Below are 17,582 nucleotides of genomic sequence, written 5' to 3'. Positions count from 1 at the left end.
AAGAAAATACTACATAAACTCTTACAAGTGTTTCTCTATGCACTGATTTACATCTATATTTAAGTGCAAGTTTCTTACTGAGCATGAACATACAATGCTGTATTTCTACCATCTAGAATTGGACATTTCAGTAGATGAAATACATTTTATTATGTAAGCTGACTAAAGTTTTTGAATCTAATTAATTTTTTACCAATTTATTAATCATCACATGTTCATATGATTGTTTTCTAGGTACCAATCTTCTGGTAAAGGCTGAATAATGAGCACACCACCTAAAGATCCCTCAGTTTAAAGAAGGATATTATGGAGCCCTCTCCATAAGGGATATGGGAAATTTCACAATCAGTTTAGGTTGATCAAGGTCATACAGCTGGGCAATGGTGCAATTAAACATAAATAAGACAGATAAGAGAGATATTATTATGAGATAACAAATGCCTCACAGGTATTGGCATATTCTGAAATCTGGAATAAACAAAAGAATATATCATAATTACAACATGTCATAAATGCAGGTTTATATTTAAAAAAAAAAAAAAAGAAAGAAAAAAACCAAAAAACAAACAAGCAAAACAAACCCCAGTAATATATCACAGAATTTTTACTTAAAGCAAATAATTAGTGTTTTTCATTAGAAGAGTCCTGAAAATATAACAATACTACCACCACCAAAATGAGTAATCAAACAAAGAGTATGCAAAGTATTTTCTTCATTTTCATGTACAAAAGGTATCAAATATTTGGTTTTGTTTAATATCTATCTGTTAAAATTTAAATTTTCAGCCTGGAGTAGGCCACAGTGCTTCAGAGCAACCAAGACAAGATTTTTTAGCCTGGATTTGTCCCAGTGGGGTATGATAAGTAATAAGTAATAAGAAATATTTTTGAAGCCAACAGGAGTTTGTTTTCAACTGATTTCTCCATAAACTAAGAATGCAATATTTTCTTAGTTTCAGTTACCCTCTACAACCAGACATTTCAGGAGATGAAGTACATTTAATTATGTAAACTGAGCAAAAGGTTATTCCATAACAGGTGGCATCATGCTCAGCATACAAAGATGAATGTCTGAGCTACTGTCCGCCCATGGGAACTGGTGAATGAATTCTTTGTTTTGCTTTGCTTTTGCATAGCCTTTGCTTTCCCTATTAAACTGTCTATAACAGCCCAGGGGCTTCTGCACTTTTATCCTCTTGATTTTTTTTCCCCAAACCAATGCAGAGCATGTGGTTGGATGGTGCTCAATTGTTGTCTGGGGTTAAACCACAAGCAGAGGGTGTCATGGCAAACCCATTTATTGGCCACATCAAGGTTGCATCAGTAGAAAACAGCTTAATTTGTCTCTTGGAACTCCTGTCTGTACAACAAAGAGAGTGCCAGCTTGTTCTTTTCTTCTCCCTTTTTTTTTTTTTTTTTTTTTTTTAATTTGCATTTTCTCTGAAATCAAAGCAGTTTCTCCTTCTCATGTCACAATACCAAAAGGCTCATCATCTTGAGACAATATACGTGTGAGACAGAATATATGGTTCACAAAGTGTTGTTTTAATAATTCATTCTCAGGTCGTCAAAGGGAAGCCAGGCTTTAGAAGTTCCTTTTTGTTGTCACTATAAAACAGGTAACGCTATACAGAAGAAGAGCAACCACTGGCTGGCCTCTCCTGAGCAGTGAACCAAGGCCTGTTTCTTGTTTATATGTATATATATTATATTTATATTTTATTAATTTAAATTATTTTTTTCAGGATTTTACCTGCAGTCCACCAAGTCAAGATTTATAATGGACTGCCCAGGATGGTGGTGGAGTCATTATCCCCAGAAGTACTGGAGAAATGACTCAGTGTAGTAGTTGGTGCTATTTAGTTGATATGTTGGTGCTTGGTCAAAGGTTGGGCTTGGTGACCTTGGAGGTTTTTTTCAGCCATAATGATTCTTGGAATCTGACCAGAACCTGATGAACAGCAGCACATCTACCATCAAGACTCCTAGGGCTGGTGTGTTCCCAGTGACAAATCACACCTTGGGGTGTGCAGCCACAGCCACGAACCTCTGCAAGGTTCTGTGCCCCTAAATGCCCAGTGTGAGCCAACGCCTCTCTCTCCTTCCAGCAGCAGGACAGCTTGGGACTGCTCAGGACCTCTTGGCCCAACAGCAGCTCTACAAAAGGATTGGAAAAAGGGCAGGCACCCTCCCACAGGGATGCTGGGCCAGCTGCTGCTGCTGGCACTGGAGGTTGGAGCAACCCCAGAGAGCTTCTGGTCAGAAGAATTAATGAGAGATTATGGCCCACAGTCTTCCTCACAACTGCTGCTGACGTGCCACAAATGCCATAAAAGCTGCTGCTCTTGGGGTAGCAAAGGAGGAATGTACTGAAACAAAAGAGACTTTTGATGTTGGTTCCCTGGGTAGACAGACCATTGTTGGCTGTGTTTGGGACACAGTTAGCAGAAGGCAAAAGGAGAAAGGAAAAAGCAGAAACAGCTGCAGCTTTTACTGCAGGAGCTCAGTCCTGCTGCAAATAAATAAGGAATTTTAAAAGACTAATAAGGAGAAAGGCTGGTGACATAAAATATAACAGTCAACTGGCTCAGCTTCCTCTTTTGAGCCATGGTTCTATCTTGATAATAAAAAGAAACTGTAAAATAAAATAAGCATTTTATTCTAGAACATGTGAGATCACATTCTAAAACATTTATAGAGAAGTGTTTAATTTTTAAGCATAAGGGTCCTAGGTTACTGAAAAAAAAAAAAAGCAACATTCAAAATGAGCAGATAAAGTATAGAAATGGCTGTTTCAGTGAACAGCGCTCTAGAAAATACAGCGTAGTGGTGACTAAGAAGTAGTTTTCTGCACCAGTACTTTAACAGCTCATCAGAGAGCTTTATTACCAGTTATAAAAAAAAAAAAAGAAAATTTTATTTTTTTAATGTAATGATACATTAACATAAACTTAACAGTCAGATTTTTATTCCCTATAAATTCATGTATTTTCTTATGAATATCTTATATTCCTGGGACCACTGAAAAGACAATCAGAAATAAAAAAGCTAGAGAGGCAAGGAAATTAATCTAAGTGGCAGTGTATGTGAGAAGGTAAAACAACAATTAACCAGTAAAAAACTCAACCTAAAACCATGACATCAAGTTACATTAGTGCATGTAAAAAGTAGGGAAAAACAGCACATAAAAAATTAATTTTGGATGTGGTCTAAAGCACACTGTGTTCTACAGAAAGATTTCATTTGACTTAAGTGGTCATTTATTCATATCCTAACAGTGAATATAATGGGGATCTTAACCTGCGTATATCATTCCAAACTATTTCACTAACTGGAAGTTGAGTAAAATCAAAAGGCATTATCAAAAAGTAAACACTAATTTAAGATTGACAAAACTTTTTTGAAACTGTAATTCTTTAGCCATTAAAAACATACAGGCTGAAAGGTATTTAGTAGTAAAGAGACCAATTAAGCTGGCTAACCCCTTTTAGGAAAAAGATTGTTTCCAATATCTTGGAATTGGAAGAAAAAAGCAAGTACAGTTTACTCCATGGGGTTTTTTTGCCAGCTGTGTGAGGAAAAATTCAAACTTGGTCCAATTAAAGTCATTTAAGTAATTTGCTTTTACTGGTTTTTACATATTTGTTCCTGATTTTCTAAGAAACCTGTGTACACAGTTGGAAGGAATATTTTTTCTGTTTAAGGGATTGCAAGCTACAAAAACCCACAGGTTTTAAGTTTTGCAGTGCATACGGATTGTACCTGAATTTTTCTGTTATTTTAAAAACTTGTATTAGCAGAGAAAAAGCTGGTCATATACGTTTGACTTATTTGCAAGCCACTGAGACTTGATGAATTTTCGTGCTGAACAGGGGGAGCAAAAAAAGGCATGAATACTCAGCAGGAAGCGAAATCTCCAAACAATTCCAACGATCCAAGATCTGTTGTTCCTCAAGGAATGCAACTTCAGCTTGTCCAGCTTCAGTAACTAAGGTAGAAAAGTCCCACTCAGTTTCAACAAAATACTGAACTGAAAAGAAAAAAGTCTGTTATCATTTTTAATTGCTTGGCAATTTATTTGTTTACACACCTAAAAGATTCCTATTCTAATTTCACTGTTAAAATTCAGATCTGAAGGCATCCCATCAGTCACACCAAGCATAAGCTCATGAAGATCCTGCAAGCTGGGAATAAATGCTTTGAAAGTCAATGTGTTGCATTCGGGTTTCCAAGGATATTGTGATATGAGACTTCAGATCCAAGGTAGATAAAACACTTCAAAGAGTGAGATTAGATTTATACCCAGCACCTAGGGACTTCCTCTTTAGGTAAAAATCAATTGTTCTTAATCAAATATCCTTATGTACTGCATAATTTTAATAAAGAATAAATAAGTACATCTATTTTTTTGGTAATGAAAAGCACTCTAAAATGAATGATTCCTTTTGCCATTGAAATATGCAAACTAACAAAATTAAACACTATCAAGGATGCCATTATGTAGCAGTGTGGAAGTATTTTCCCCTACTAATGCCACTTCACAAGATAAAAATTTGCCTCAATACATTCAACATCGATATCCACAGGGACTGCAGCACATACTTCAAGGCCAGACTCCTCTCTTGGTACAATTTTCTATGTTTTCTAATGAGATTATGTTGGCTGGAACCCTTAAATTCTATGTTGCAGAGCATGGCTCACTCATTATAAACCCTCACAACACCTAAGGAACTATAATTTTCTTGATCTAGGATACTTATTATGTCCTTAAAATTGTGCTGGGTTACAAATTTGTGTACTATTCAAATAGTTTTAGTGGCCTTTAAAAAAAAAAAAAATGCAAATAAATTTTGTAAAAAATACATAGACCTCTATCTTCTATAAATGGGCAAAACAAAATCATCATAGCAATTCTAAATTAGCAATAATGATATATATAAAGATAGGCTTTCCAAGTTACCTGTCATGGCTTTCAGAAAAATGTTGTGGGTTTTTTGTGGCAGCTCAGTCCCATGCAGATGCTAACTCACTTCCTCACAGAGGGATGGGGTGTGTAGAAGTCAGAAAACTAATGTGATACAAAGACAGGTAAATAGTTAAAAAACTGCACAGACAAGTGAGGCAAAGCAAAGGATTTATTCACTGCTTCTCACCAGCAGGCAGGGGTTCAGTCATCCCCAGAAAAGTGGGGCTCCATCACACACAGCAGTGATTTTGAAAGGCAGATGTCATTACTGCCAGCATCTCCTCTTCTTCTTCACCAGCTTTTATTGCCGAGCATGGTACGGGATATTCCCTGGGTCTGTTGGGGTCAGCTGTCCTGATTCTGTCCCTCCAAACTTTTGTGCACCCCCAGTCCATTCACTGGTGGATGGCTTAAAAGGCCTTGACTGTGCAAGCTCTGCTCAGCAAAAAATAAATCATCCCTGTGTTATCAACACTGCTTCCAGCTCAAATTAAAACACACAGCCCCATACCAGCCACTGTGTGGAAAAATAACTCATTCCCAGTCAAAACCAGCATAACTTAGAAAAAGAAAAATTATTCTGGTAAATAACACATATCTTCTTAACTGTAATGAAATTTATTTTCCCCTGTAACAACAACAGCAACAAGAAGTTACAGAAAAACAGACAAGGAAATTAAATCCAAAAGTTATGCTAAACATAATTAACGTTGTGACATAAACTGACAAAAGCCAGGAAATTGAAACCTAAGGCTGACACTATCTATAATGCTCTCTGTTTTTCCTTGACATGACTTAAAACCAGAGTTATAGCCTTAACTTTAAATTTCCTGTCTGTTGTCAGTTTATTTCACAACCTTCATGTTCCTTAAACATAGGCTGAGTTTAATTGTATATTACCCTTTGATTGAAATGAGAATCAACAATAAACTCAGAACCTTTTGAAAATAGTTTTGGAAAAAAAAACCTGCATGAGTTTTAAGTTGTTCATGTCTTGCATTTGATGTTCACCACATGTTTTCTTCAAATGAAAGATAGCAGTAAATGTTAATTTCCTACTAAATTGTGAAAGCAAACATTTTCTGTCTTCAAACAGATATTTCATTTATAAACTATACATGATCAAAATGAATCTCTAGGAGAAAACAGCAAAATCAATTTTTGTCTGAGAAATTGTTTTTCTTTACCATCATTATTTATTGCATCTGTAGATCTACCCTACCTCATATTATAGTTTTATTTTTTGATGCAGGGCAAATAGCTGATGGTAAATGCCTCTGTGGAGTTTAAAATATGACTGTAAATGTTCTGCTTGGGCCTCAGTTTCTTTGTATAAATAAGATCCAAACTTTCAAGCAAAAATTATTACTGTTGCAACAATTCAAAGCTGCAGAAGAAGAAACACGTTTCCAAACATCAGGAGTTTCAAGCCCTACAAAAATTCAAGAATGTGTTGATAATATATTATATTTCCTTCAGAGAACTAGAAAAAGCAAGATCAAATTAATTCCTAACATATATTTTAACATCCCATTTTTTTCCAAAGGCTTAAGATTTTCCCATCTCTTTGAAGATATCAGGTTAACACACAGAAATGATAATTTAAAGATAAGGAACATAACTTTGTTGAGCTACACTACAGACTACATTTACAACTCTTTTGTACAGGTATATATATTTTCTAAAAAAATCTCATAAAAATTTTAAGTATACTGATGCAACGTAATCTTTATTTACTGTCAAAAAATTTACTTTCCATTTTAAAAGTAGTATAAAGTAACAAAGCAGTGATATTGTCTGTGTAAGAGAAAGAAATCAGCTGAAGGGATGTTATTAGTTTCAATTCAGCCAGTGAATAGATAGGAAATAGCATATTAGAAATCTCTTTCTGCAAGCTGGTGGCATTGCATATGAGGAAGCAGGATTATTTCATATATGATTAAAGGGACACATTTATTCAGTGAATTCATTGGAATTACACCAAGAATCTTCTTTGAGAATAATTTTACCTGGTGGTGCAGATCATTCTCTGGTATAAATCCCTCAGGCTTCTTTGATTTGATTTATGAGCCCTAGGAATGGGGCCCATTGTTCCAAAAGAGCAAAAATTTTGTTCCTCAGGAAGAACTGCCAAGAAAAGCAAAGGAACCTTAATTGTAGCATTTGATAAATTCATATTTTCTCTAAATTTATTTATATAGTCAATCCTTTTTAAATAAACATTTTCTGAATGCCTAAAGAATGTTATACATATTTTAAACACTGTCCTACTACATGCAATAGGGTGCAATAAATTAATATCTTTCCTGAGGGGGGGGGGGAAAAAAACCCCAAAAAACTCTTTGACCTTAAGGCAAATTCATTCATATCAAATCTCTGCGCACCCAAAGGACTCCTCCACACAAGGTGTGTCTAATAAGGAGGCAAGTTTAACAAGGTGGTCCAGGGTTCAGCTACCCCAAGCACACCTAGAGCCAAAGACGAGTCTCTGTAAATCACCTCGTTAGCCAAATGAACATACGTGCCATTTGGCCTGGGCCTGGCTCCTGGATTCCAGGACATTTCACACTCTCAGAAGAGGATCAGGAGCAGAGTAAGTGAAGAAATAAATTAGGAAACAATGAAGTGAGCTGTCTCTGGGCTCGTTTGTGCTCGCAGCATAAACTCTGTGCTGTGGCAGACCCGTGGCCAAGGGGGAAGGATGATACTGGCCAGTGTAAACACTGAACCTGCCTCTCAGGCTGCCTGGAGCATCAGTGGAGAAACAGAAACATCAGCAGCACTCCTCATGCACAGGAATCTTCAAAACAAGTTAGCTGGCTTACTAAAGGTGGCAGCTCATCTCTTTTGTCTTAAAGGCAGGTCAAGGTGCCAAGCTAAGATGCATATGATACAAATCCCACCTTAGGTGACTGAAAACGTACTTTTTTTCCTGCCTCCTCTAAATGCAGGTAATGTAAAATTGAGCGTGCAGAATTTTTGCCTGTTTCTCTCTTCTGGTTTTATCTTTCAAAGTCGTGTTCTTTGATACATATCATAGGAAGACTCCAGCTCTTTGTCTAAGTTCTACCTTTGTGGAAACTGATATGGGTGCAGATTAAGCGAATGGCTCATTTCAAATAGGAGCTGCAGTATATGAGAACAGGCCTTCTCCAGTCTGAAAAACAGAGTTACCTTTGATTTTGCATTAAAGTCATGACTGATTTATATGTGAAACCTATGCTTTTTCTCCCTACAGGCTGCTGGTTGGTTGGATAACTTACTCTTTCACCATTTTTGCAAATCTTGCATGTGCAGTAAAGGTTTTTTGGCAATAGTTTAGAGACTTCCTCCCCCAGAATTTCTTATGAACTCCATCTGGCCAGAATGAAGGAATCTAAGTTGAACAGTACATCAAATCCCCAAGTGATATACTCCTAAATCCATTGTTTCTTGTAATGTTTCAAAGAATTATGTTTGAGTAAGGAAATTGAGGGCTTAGTAATGTATTGATAATTAACACAGCAGATGTTGCATAAGTGTAGGCTGCAATAGCATTTCTGTCTGAAAAGAGAATGAGTATATTAAGCAAGAATAGAAACATTTCAGTGGCACTATTTTAGGGATTTTTTAAATAGTTCAGTCTTATAAACAGCTGATTTCATGTCTGAAAGGAAAATATCTAACTGTCTTCAAAGTCTGCTCTTTGAGGGGTTTTTTTTGTTTGTTCTCTCTTTTTTTTTTTTTTTTTCCTTCCCTGTCTAATTTCATTTAAGTTCAAAATGAATCCATATTTTCTGTGATTTATTGAGTAACATTGTAAGAAAGGCAAGACAGTTACCTCGGGCAAACCATATGTAGTGAACAGGTTCCAGAGACATTTTATTGCTTTCTACCAGTGGTAGGTTAGCACTGGCAGGCTTCCTTCTGAATAGGTTACAACTGCTATCAGATACATCTGTTCAGCATTTTAGTGCGAAGGGAATGTCATGCCAAAACAATGCTGAACTTGGATTGCCCATTTCCTGAGATTACTGCTCTCAAAAAGTTCACATAAAGTCTTTGTCTCTGTAATTTTAACATCTGACAAACAAAACCTGAAACAATATTTCAATTTCATGCATTATTCGTAAACTTCTGCAGAAAATATAACTATAATTAGTATAACCACTATCACTGCCAGAAGAGAAAAGAGATTCCAGAAATCATTTATGCTGGTTAATTTGCAGGATTTTTTGTTGTTGTTATTTTATTTTAATGAGGAAAGCCTACTTTACTATGTTCTAACCTTGACAGATAGATCTTTCTTGTCAATTGTTTTATCCTTTCTTAATGAAGAAATCAATATAATGATTTTATATCATAAAGCTTAGCCATTTTCAATGATGTTTTTACAGGGATTTTTCTTGCAACTGACAGTCTTAATAGAGACTTTCTACTCTGTTTCCAAAATGCAAGCCTGTGCAGCCTTATCATATACACCCCAGACAGTTCTCAGGTGATGAGACAGCAACAACAAAAAAATCACAGTACAGAAAATCATCTGTAGATCTGCACATTAAAAATCAATTTCATGACATTTGTCTTCCTGAATGTTAATGTTGTTCAATATCTCTAGATGAGCACAACAAGGAGAGGCTACTCTGAGACGTGATGGAGGTGAAGCCTGTAACTGAGCATCATGATAAATGTCAGCTCTGGAACACGTCCTCACACAGCCTTTTGCTTTCATTTCTGCGGATTCAGTGGTGCAACAGAAAAGTGTTGGGATCTGCATTCACGGCTCAAATAATTCATGCAACAATTTCTAGCACCCCGTAATAATTTTTCCAAAATTAGCTTTGCAAAGCACAGCTAAATCTTTGGGTTTTGACTGTGTGGGTACTCACTGCTGTGGTACAGGTTCTCCAATCCAGATGGTCAGGTAAATGTTCATTCAGTGATAAATGCTCAGCCTTGTCACTGGCCATGGCTGGGGACATGGAGCTGTGGAGCTGGTAAGGCCCTGCACATGGGAAATCATGAAATCCCTTCCCTCTCTTGTGCCAACTGCACTTCTCAGCTTGGGGTCACCTGCAAACTTGCTGAGGGTGCACTGGATGTCACTATGTCATTGACAAGGACATCAAGGAACCCTGGGGGACATCACTCCTCGCCAGCCTCAGCCTGGACACAGACACATTGACCATGGTCTCTGGCTGCATCCATCCAGCCAATGTGCAAAATGCTCAGAAAATGAGACAGAAAACAGCTGAGGAATGATCAGAGCAACAGCCTTACTTTCATATTTCTGCCTTAATCCTGTGTCTAAACAGAAGTGAACTGGTGACTGAAGTAGATGAAAAAATTCCTTTTAGGTAAGGCTGAGCCCTTTTTCAAGGCACAACACACTTGTTTCATCAGTGTTTTCAATGTTAAATTTAACACTGGAGAACAAGGAACACCACTCACTTTTATAGAGATGAGAAGATTTCTACATTTCTGTCTCCATCAGAGATTGAGCATGACACTTAGAGTTATCTCTTGTTATTCCTCTGTACCAGATTTTCTTGGAAGGGTGGGAAATATATGACATGGCAAGAAATATCAAATTTATATATTATTTCTTATTTATACCACTTTTAATAGTCAACTAATGAGGTTTGATGAAGACAGTACTTATTTGTCTTATTGGTCTTTCAGAGATACAAGAAGGACCATAATCACTGTTAGTGCAACATTTTTTATTCCTATGAAAATTTCCAGCTCACTCTGCTTAAAGGAAATTTTTGTGATCCAAAGATTCAACAGCTCCATAACAACTCCAATTAAACATCAACTCTTCTCAAAAATGTTCTGCTAGCCCAGATGTGTGTGTGATGATGTGTATATGCTGGAACACCTGACAGAGTTTCCATCATGCTTGGAAATGAAGCCTGAAGTTTACAACCCCTCAAACTCTCAAAAGCCAGGGACAAGCTATTTATGTCCTGAAAGAGCAACAGGAATTGAACAATCTTCTTTTCCAATTTCACCTACATAATGTAAACAGGAAGCCAAAGTCAGTTTTATCTGAATTCTACACTAAATCCTTCCCACTTTCCTCTTCTTGCCATATAAAATTTCTCAAGATAATACCCACAACTAATGCATAGAGAAGACTCACTTTTAAATAGAATTTTCTTTGTTCTTTTCAGAGATAATAACATTTCTGTACTAAATAATTTTTAATTTCCATAGGCCTCTAGAGAAGCAAAGTAGAAAATTCTACATGATGTATTTAGTGTGCCATTCCAATAATAGCAATCAATCGATTAAGCAAAGGACAGGGTCCAGAAAGTTACTAAGATTACGGTGACAGAAGCATCCTATTGTTTTCTTCATGGAAAACATGTATTCTTTATGGACAACAGTATGTATTATCCTAGTCTTATGAAGTAGCTGAGATGATGATTTATGTCCATCTCTGTTATGTGTTTAAAAGGTGTTTTGCTTGACAACTAGAATTCTTAAATCTGATTTAGTCGTCACAGCATTTGGCAGAACCACTGCAGCTGATCCATGTGAAATAAGGGCTTAGAACACATTTCTTAGAGCAGATTTCTAATGAATTGACTGATATCTGAGCAAACTCAGTGACTTGAATTTCTTTACCGCCATGACAATATGTAACTTCTCATTCCACTATCCAATGGAGTCAAAGCTGGAACCATCTTTTTTCCGCCGTATAAGTAAATATCACTCTCTGAATCAGGGATGACAATACCTGTTTAATCATAACCCCTGAAAAGCTCAAATTCAGTCTACTTCTATTGCAGTTGACGAAATATCCAGGAAGGAGATTGTTTTTTGCTTTCCTGTGAGAAATTACCCACAAATTCTCCAACACTATAATTACTGGCAAAATCACTCAAAGGAATTCACACCTTCAGCTTCTTTCTAAGCAGTGAAACTCAAAGCTGATATTAAGGGAAGCACACTAAGCAGACATTTAAATCATAAAGAAATCACTTGTGTTTAAGCTTATACCTTTGTATAATAATAATATAATATTATCCTGAATGCTTAATTTCTGCACGTCTTGGCCTCGGATTTTCATTAGGTCAGGACCTGCAAATATTTCACAGTCAGTTTTGCACTGCCCAATACAGCTCCTAATTGGTGGCACTCACCCATATTCTAGTCCAGAGTAACTCTCACTCATAAAGCTGGGATGAAAACCAGACCATGCTCCACCGTCAGCTACACAATTGTTCATAAGTGAAGGGACAGCGACACTGTACTGCAGCCCCACACTAGATGGGCGCAGTAAAACACAGATGTTACCCTGAATCCAAACCACTCAATGCTGTAAGTAGCCCCCCTAAAAGAAACTAACCCAAAAAGCCTCAAAATGCAATAAAAAAAATGATATTAGAATGGTGGAAATGACATAGTAATCAATGCATTACTGTACATTGATTCATGCTGGAAAATACATAGGTGTTCTACCCTGACTGCAAACTCTGGGAAATGTAGATTTTTGTTTGTTTTGTGGGAAATTTAGGAAAGGTTTTATCTTTTGCATTACAAGCTGAAAACCTTTCCATGGCGGCAGAGGACTATTTGGCAACAGCACACTCTAAATTTTACGTTTAAATGCCGGATCTGTTGAAAGTTCAGTCTTGTGCATTGAGGAAGGAAGTAATAAATTCTATATATGACCAGGCACAGACCTAGTGTCCTATAGGGCAGTCTGATTTATTGTATATATTTTTGATTTTTGTCTTTTCATAAACAGTGATTATCTTAATGTTAAGCAGAACGCTTTGTGAGTGAAACACATCAACTGACGGGAGGCTGCTCTAATCTCAGCCACTGGACAAGCTGTTAATAGATGTTCAAGTCTCAGTGTAGCCATATTCACTTTCCCTTGCTAAGTATAAACCTGTTTGGCATTCACTGCAGCTGGTGTTACTAGAATGACGTTAATGATAGTTTATCTGCTTCCCACTCTTGCATAGCTCAGTACGTATATTTAAATCAATGATGCCAAAAAGAAAATTATACAATGTATCCCAGGTCAAAAATTAATATTCAGTTCTGGCATCACTCACCTGAACATGGAAAAATATTCCACCCTTTGGCAGACGCAACTGTTGTCATAAACTCTCATACAGATGCCTTCATTATTTTCTCAGTCATTGACTTTTATTCCATAACAAAAACGTTTTCTGCTTGTGCAAATAAGAGGTTGATTTTGTTGCTTTTCTTTCCCCTCCTCTTTAATAGTAAAACTAACTTGTTGCCTTATAGACTATAGTACTTACAGTGATTTGATTTTCATTATTAATTTCAACAACCCTGAACATTCTCATGAACTCCGGGACCACTTAGTATTTGTTGAGAGCTGCCCTCTGTTTCCTCCAGCTCAGTTTCCCTACTTTCAGTCTTCCCTCTCTTAAGAAATGAGGAGTTTCTCACTCACCTCAATGCCCTGTGACTGGCAGAACTTCCCACTTCCACAACAGAATCCCTCTTCAGCATCTCAACTAGCTCTACACCATCAAATGAGGAATTAATTAAAAAAAAATAAATGTTTGGCATTAAACTGGATTATCATGTTAATTTTGGTGATATACAGAATTCTTTCAATAATGTAGTAATGCCATCATTACTGGATAAACACACAGAAGGCATGAATAGAAAATGAGTTTTCTAGGTGTCTCCTTCTTTGCAGTGCTACTTCAGGTCCAGGACATCACAGAGCTGACCCATCCAAGTGGACAGAAGTGTTTGATGAGGGCTGAGCTTCATAACCAGGCACTTCCTCCATTTGAAATTGTGCTGAACTTGGTACAGAACCCGAAATAGTCCATGAAACACCACTACTTTGACACCCAATTTGAATCATGAGGCCAATATCCAAATAAATAAAACAATGGGGAAAGAAATAGATTAATTTTCTCAATTCAAATTGTTAGACTGGAGGAACTGTTGTCAGTCCTCTTCTGGACGAAATGCAGACCCACCTGTTAGTTCCACACCTCCTGTACAAGTATCCATAGAGAGAGACGACTGAGTCATTAGCGCTGCACCACTGATAGGACCTGAGCTTAAATATCATCATTTAATTCATGAGAAAAATGCAAAAAATCAGTCATCAAAGCACTAAAGATATCTCTCTACAATATAAACGCAGCGTTACATGCCCTACCATGTATTTAATATTAATCTTATGCCCGTAAGGTCCCTAAAAGAAAAAAAAACCACAAACAACAAAAAACAACAACAAAAACCCCAAAACAAAACAAAACAAACAAACAAAAAAACAAAAAGCAAAAAAAAATTTGTACCATTTACAATTGTCATTTTTATATAACCCTCCTACATTCTATTTCAATTTCAATTTTAATTACATCCCCAATACACAAGAAAGCTGCAGAGTTACAACAATTTATTTACAAAAGACAAGTATATGAAAATATGTATTTAAGTATAGCAGTTTATCAAGTTTTTTGCTCAATCAACTTGCTGAAATTAATAATATTATGCAATGCAGTGGGAAAAAAAAAAAAAAAAATCCCACCATGATTGATTACCAAGAAAAAAAAGACAAAGAAACACATAATTGCATCCATACTGGTAAATTTTCATGACAATTTTGCAAGACTGTGTTATGCAGTAATATTAAAACAATTCATAGTAAATCAATTTCCTATTGTTCCCATTAAATTTAGAGCTGACTGAAGCCAAATATTTTCTTGACTTACATGTAATGACATACTGGATGACAAGGATTTAATAATTTTTTATAAATACATACACCACCATGAATATTCACTATTTATCTACTGTATGTGTTCCACTATTGCAAAAGAAATTTTATTTACCTTCAACTGTAAAATTTGCATTTAAAAAGATAATTAGATGGATTATAAGCCATAAAGTGAAAAGAATATTAAAATCTGGTTTTTGGTTGTGTATCTCTACCCAAGTAAACTTGAGCAAGACAGCTTTTCTAATACTAATTCCTTACTGTTCTTCCCTTCTTTCTCTCAAATGTCTGTCTCTCTCCTCAAATACAGTATAGTACCACATGTTTAATTCAAAATTATTTTGTTTCACCTAAAAATTGATAAAGATTAATTTGCCTCCACTGCTTTTCTAATACTAATTCCTTACTGTTCTTCCCTTCTTTCTCTCAAATGTCTATCTCTCTCCTCAAATACAGTATAGTACCACATGTTTAATTCAAAATTATTTTGTTTCACCTAAAAATTGATAAAGATTAATTTGCCTCCACTTTAAATTGCACCTTCTCTAAGTTCTGGTATTCATTTTTTGGGAAAAAAAGCTTTCAATTTTTATTTAAAATATCCAGTCTTGTGTAGCCCTAATTAAACAATTGAAATTGAATGTGAGAAAACTCATGGTAAGCATCAATATAACAAAATACAAAAAGTACAAATTTATACAGGGATGTAGAGTATCAAATAGTTTATCACGAAAATGCATCCTTTGAATGACATTTGGAGTCTGGGATTCCAGCCAAAGGGAAAAGGCTTTTAGGTTATGTTGTTTCAAGATCAAAAGATCAAAAGTTTTTTTATAATTTATCAAGTAAGAGCCAACATATTTACAGTGTGGTTTTTCTTGTCCTTTCAACCTTCAAGAAAATATTAAGCCAAAAGACAACAAGAACAGTCTGGAAAAAATGTCTAATGTAATAAGTATATTAGAGAAATCAAAATACTTTATAATATTTATTTTACTGAATTATTTTGTACATTATTAGAAAATAGGTAGCTCAAGCACACTGTGGTGCCTTGATAATTTATTATATTTCTATTCAGAGAGGCACCTTTAGGAGTGCTAATGCAGCTAAGTATATGGGGGTAATTAATTTTATGTCATACAGCATTCTTTTCATCTTGAAAAGAGCAACATGAAAAATAAAATAAAATGTGCAGATGCATGAAACTCAGGTCTACTTTTGTGGCTTGACTGGGCTGGACTTCTGTATCCTTTTTACTTTTATACATTAGTTCATGTGGTTATGCTCAATGCAAATAAAACACAAAAGGAATTTAAGACCACTTATTCTATCATATGTTTCCAAGATAACTCCAAAATCCATGCTAGCATGGGTGAATGAGGATTTCATTATTTTTGGGGGGGTCTGTTTTCGCACATTTGTTCTTTAGCAGACTGAGGAGTGCTCTGTTCAAGGTTCATATTCCTCCGCCCAAAATTTATTTATATGTACCTGTGCTTAGTTTAACCTACTCTCTTGAAGGCTAGACTTTCTTGACAGTGAAGAAATCATCAGCCAGCAAGATCCAACATTCCTTTTAGACACAATAGCAAAGTCAAGAGAAGTCTTGGTCTTAAAACAAAAAAAAACCAACAATGGTTAGCGTAATACCATTTTTAATAATTACAAGAGCTTTCAAGAAAATAACTAGGCTAGAAAGAAAAAAAACTACTAGTAACTTTTTTGTATCAGCACATGTGCTACAGTGGTTTTAAATATCTTCTTTTGCTAGTTACCATCATTTTTCTCCCTAGCAGCCTATTCTTGTCAGTCAAGAATATGCTGGTTTCCTTTGTACCTGATGGCAAGGCTGAAGGCTAAAGCTGAGAATCAGCCATAGGAAATGATACAAGGGCTGGGGCTTGAACAAAAGGGAACCTGCTGTGGCCACTTTGCCATTTCTTGTGAGCAAAGGCGGTCATGTACACCGCACAGAGCAAGAATACACCATTTCCATACAGGATTGGAGTGTTTCAAATGGACAGCTCAGGAACAAGTGCTGTGATCTGATCCCGACTCTCTTGGGGGTTGAGCAAATTCTCCATCCGTGGTGAAGCAGCTCCAAACACAGATTTCCTTATGTGTTAAAGTTTTAGGCTCTCAGGTTTGAAGTGTAAATGAGGGTCCACAGGAGTGATCAAGGAGGTGCTGAGTCTTTCACAAACTACTCTGTTTCTACTTTCTCTCTTTCCTGCCCAAACTCCTTTTGGATCTCAGAAGTCGGATGATGGCGACTTCTGCATTTAGAATGAGCATCAAGCACTAATGAGACATAATAATACGTATTTTGCATATTTTACTCGGATTTATCTTTTTTATCCATGCCTGTATATTTTAAAATAAGATGCTGATCTGAAAAACAAGTTCACAGTGAAGATAATTATGATAGGTTTTTAAACATCAATCCTTTACAGGTAGGTTTGGAAAAAGATTTCTCCCTGCAGTACTGTCTTTACCTTGACAGCAGGCTCTAATTCTTCATGTGTCATTGTCACTTACGTTAATGAAATCCCTACCAGTGCTTTTTTATCTTCAATATATGTGTGCAGAATAAAACACCAGCATACCTGGAATTTTAATTTAGAGGTACAGATTAGCCCATTTATGCCAGATGATGACATCAAATCAGTCTATTAAAAACACAGGATTTACTTGCCCTAACCCTAGGATATCAGAAAACATATCTCAGGTTTTAGGCTGCATTCATTTAAATCCTAGTTCAGTAATTTTTAAACGGCATGGCCATTTAGCCATGCCTCAGGCTGGCAAAACCAAGGTTTGCAAAATTCAACTCTGTGTTAAGAGATGTTATAGAGCTATCAGAACTCTGGCCACTGTTCTTACAGTTCTGTTGGAGCAAGA

At 36.1% G+C, this 17,582-nt stretch overlaps 1 long non-coding RNA gene across 1 annotated transcript; it reads right to left on the bottom strand.

Annotated features, from left to right (window-relative positions):
• Positions 1-4,960: 4,960 nt before the first annotated feature.
• Positions 4,961-16,528, bottom strand: LOC120749225 (uncharacterized). Its single transcript, XR_005699588.1, has 5 exons — positions 16,173-16,528; positions 13,936-14,018; positions 6,976-7,093; positions 5,154-5,401; positions 4,961-5,068 (listed from the first exon to the last, which is right to left on the bottom strand). It is a non-coding gene; the product is annotated as an uncharacterized LOC120749225 (long non-coding RNA).
• Between the last annotated feature and the right edge of the window lie 1,054 nt (positions 16,529-17,582).

The sequence above is a fragment of the Hirundo rustica genome, chromosome 2, assembly GCF_015227805.2.
Source record: "Hirundo rustica isolate bHirRus1 chromosome 2, bHirRus1.pri.v3, whole genome shotgun sequence".
Lineage (NCBI taxonomy): Eukaryota > Metazoa > Chordata > Aves > Passeriformes > Hirundinidae > Hirundo > Hirundo rustica.
The sequence above is the reverse complement of the archived record's forward strand: the minus strand, read 5'-3'. Positions and strand labels throughout refer to the sequence as shown.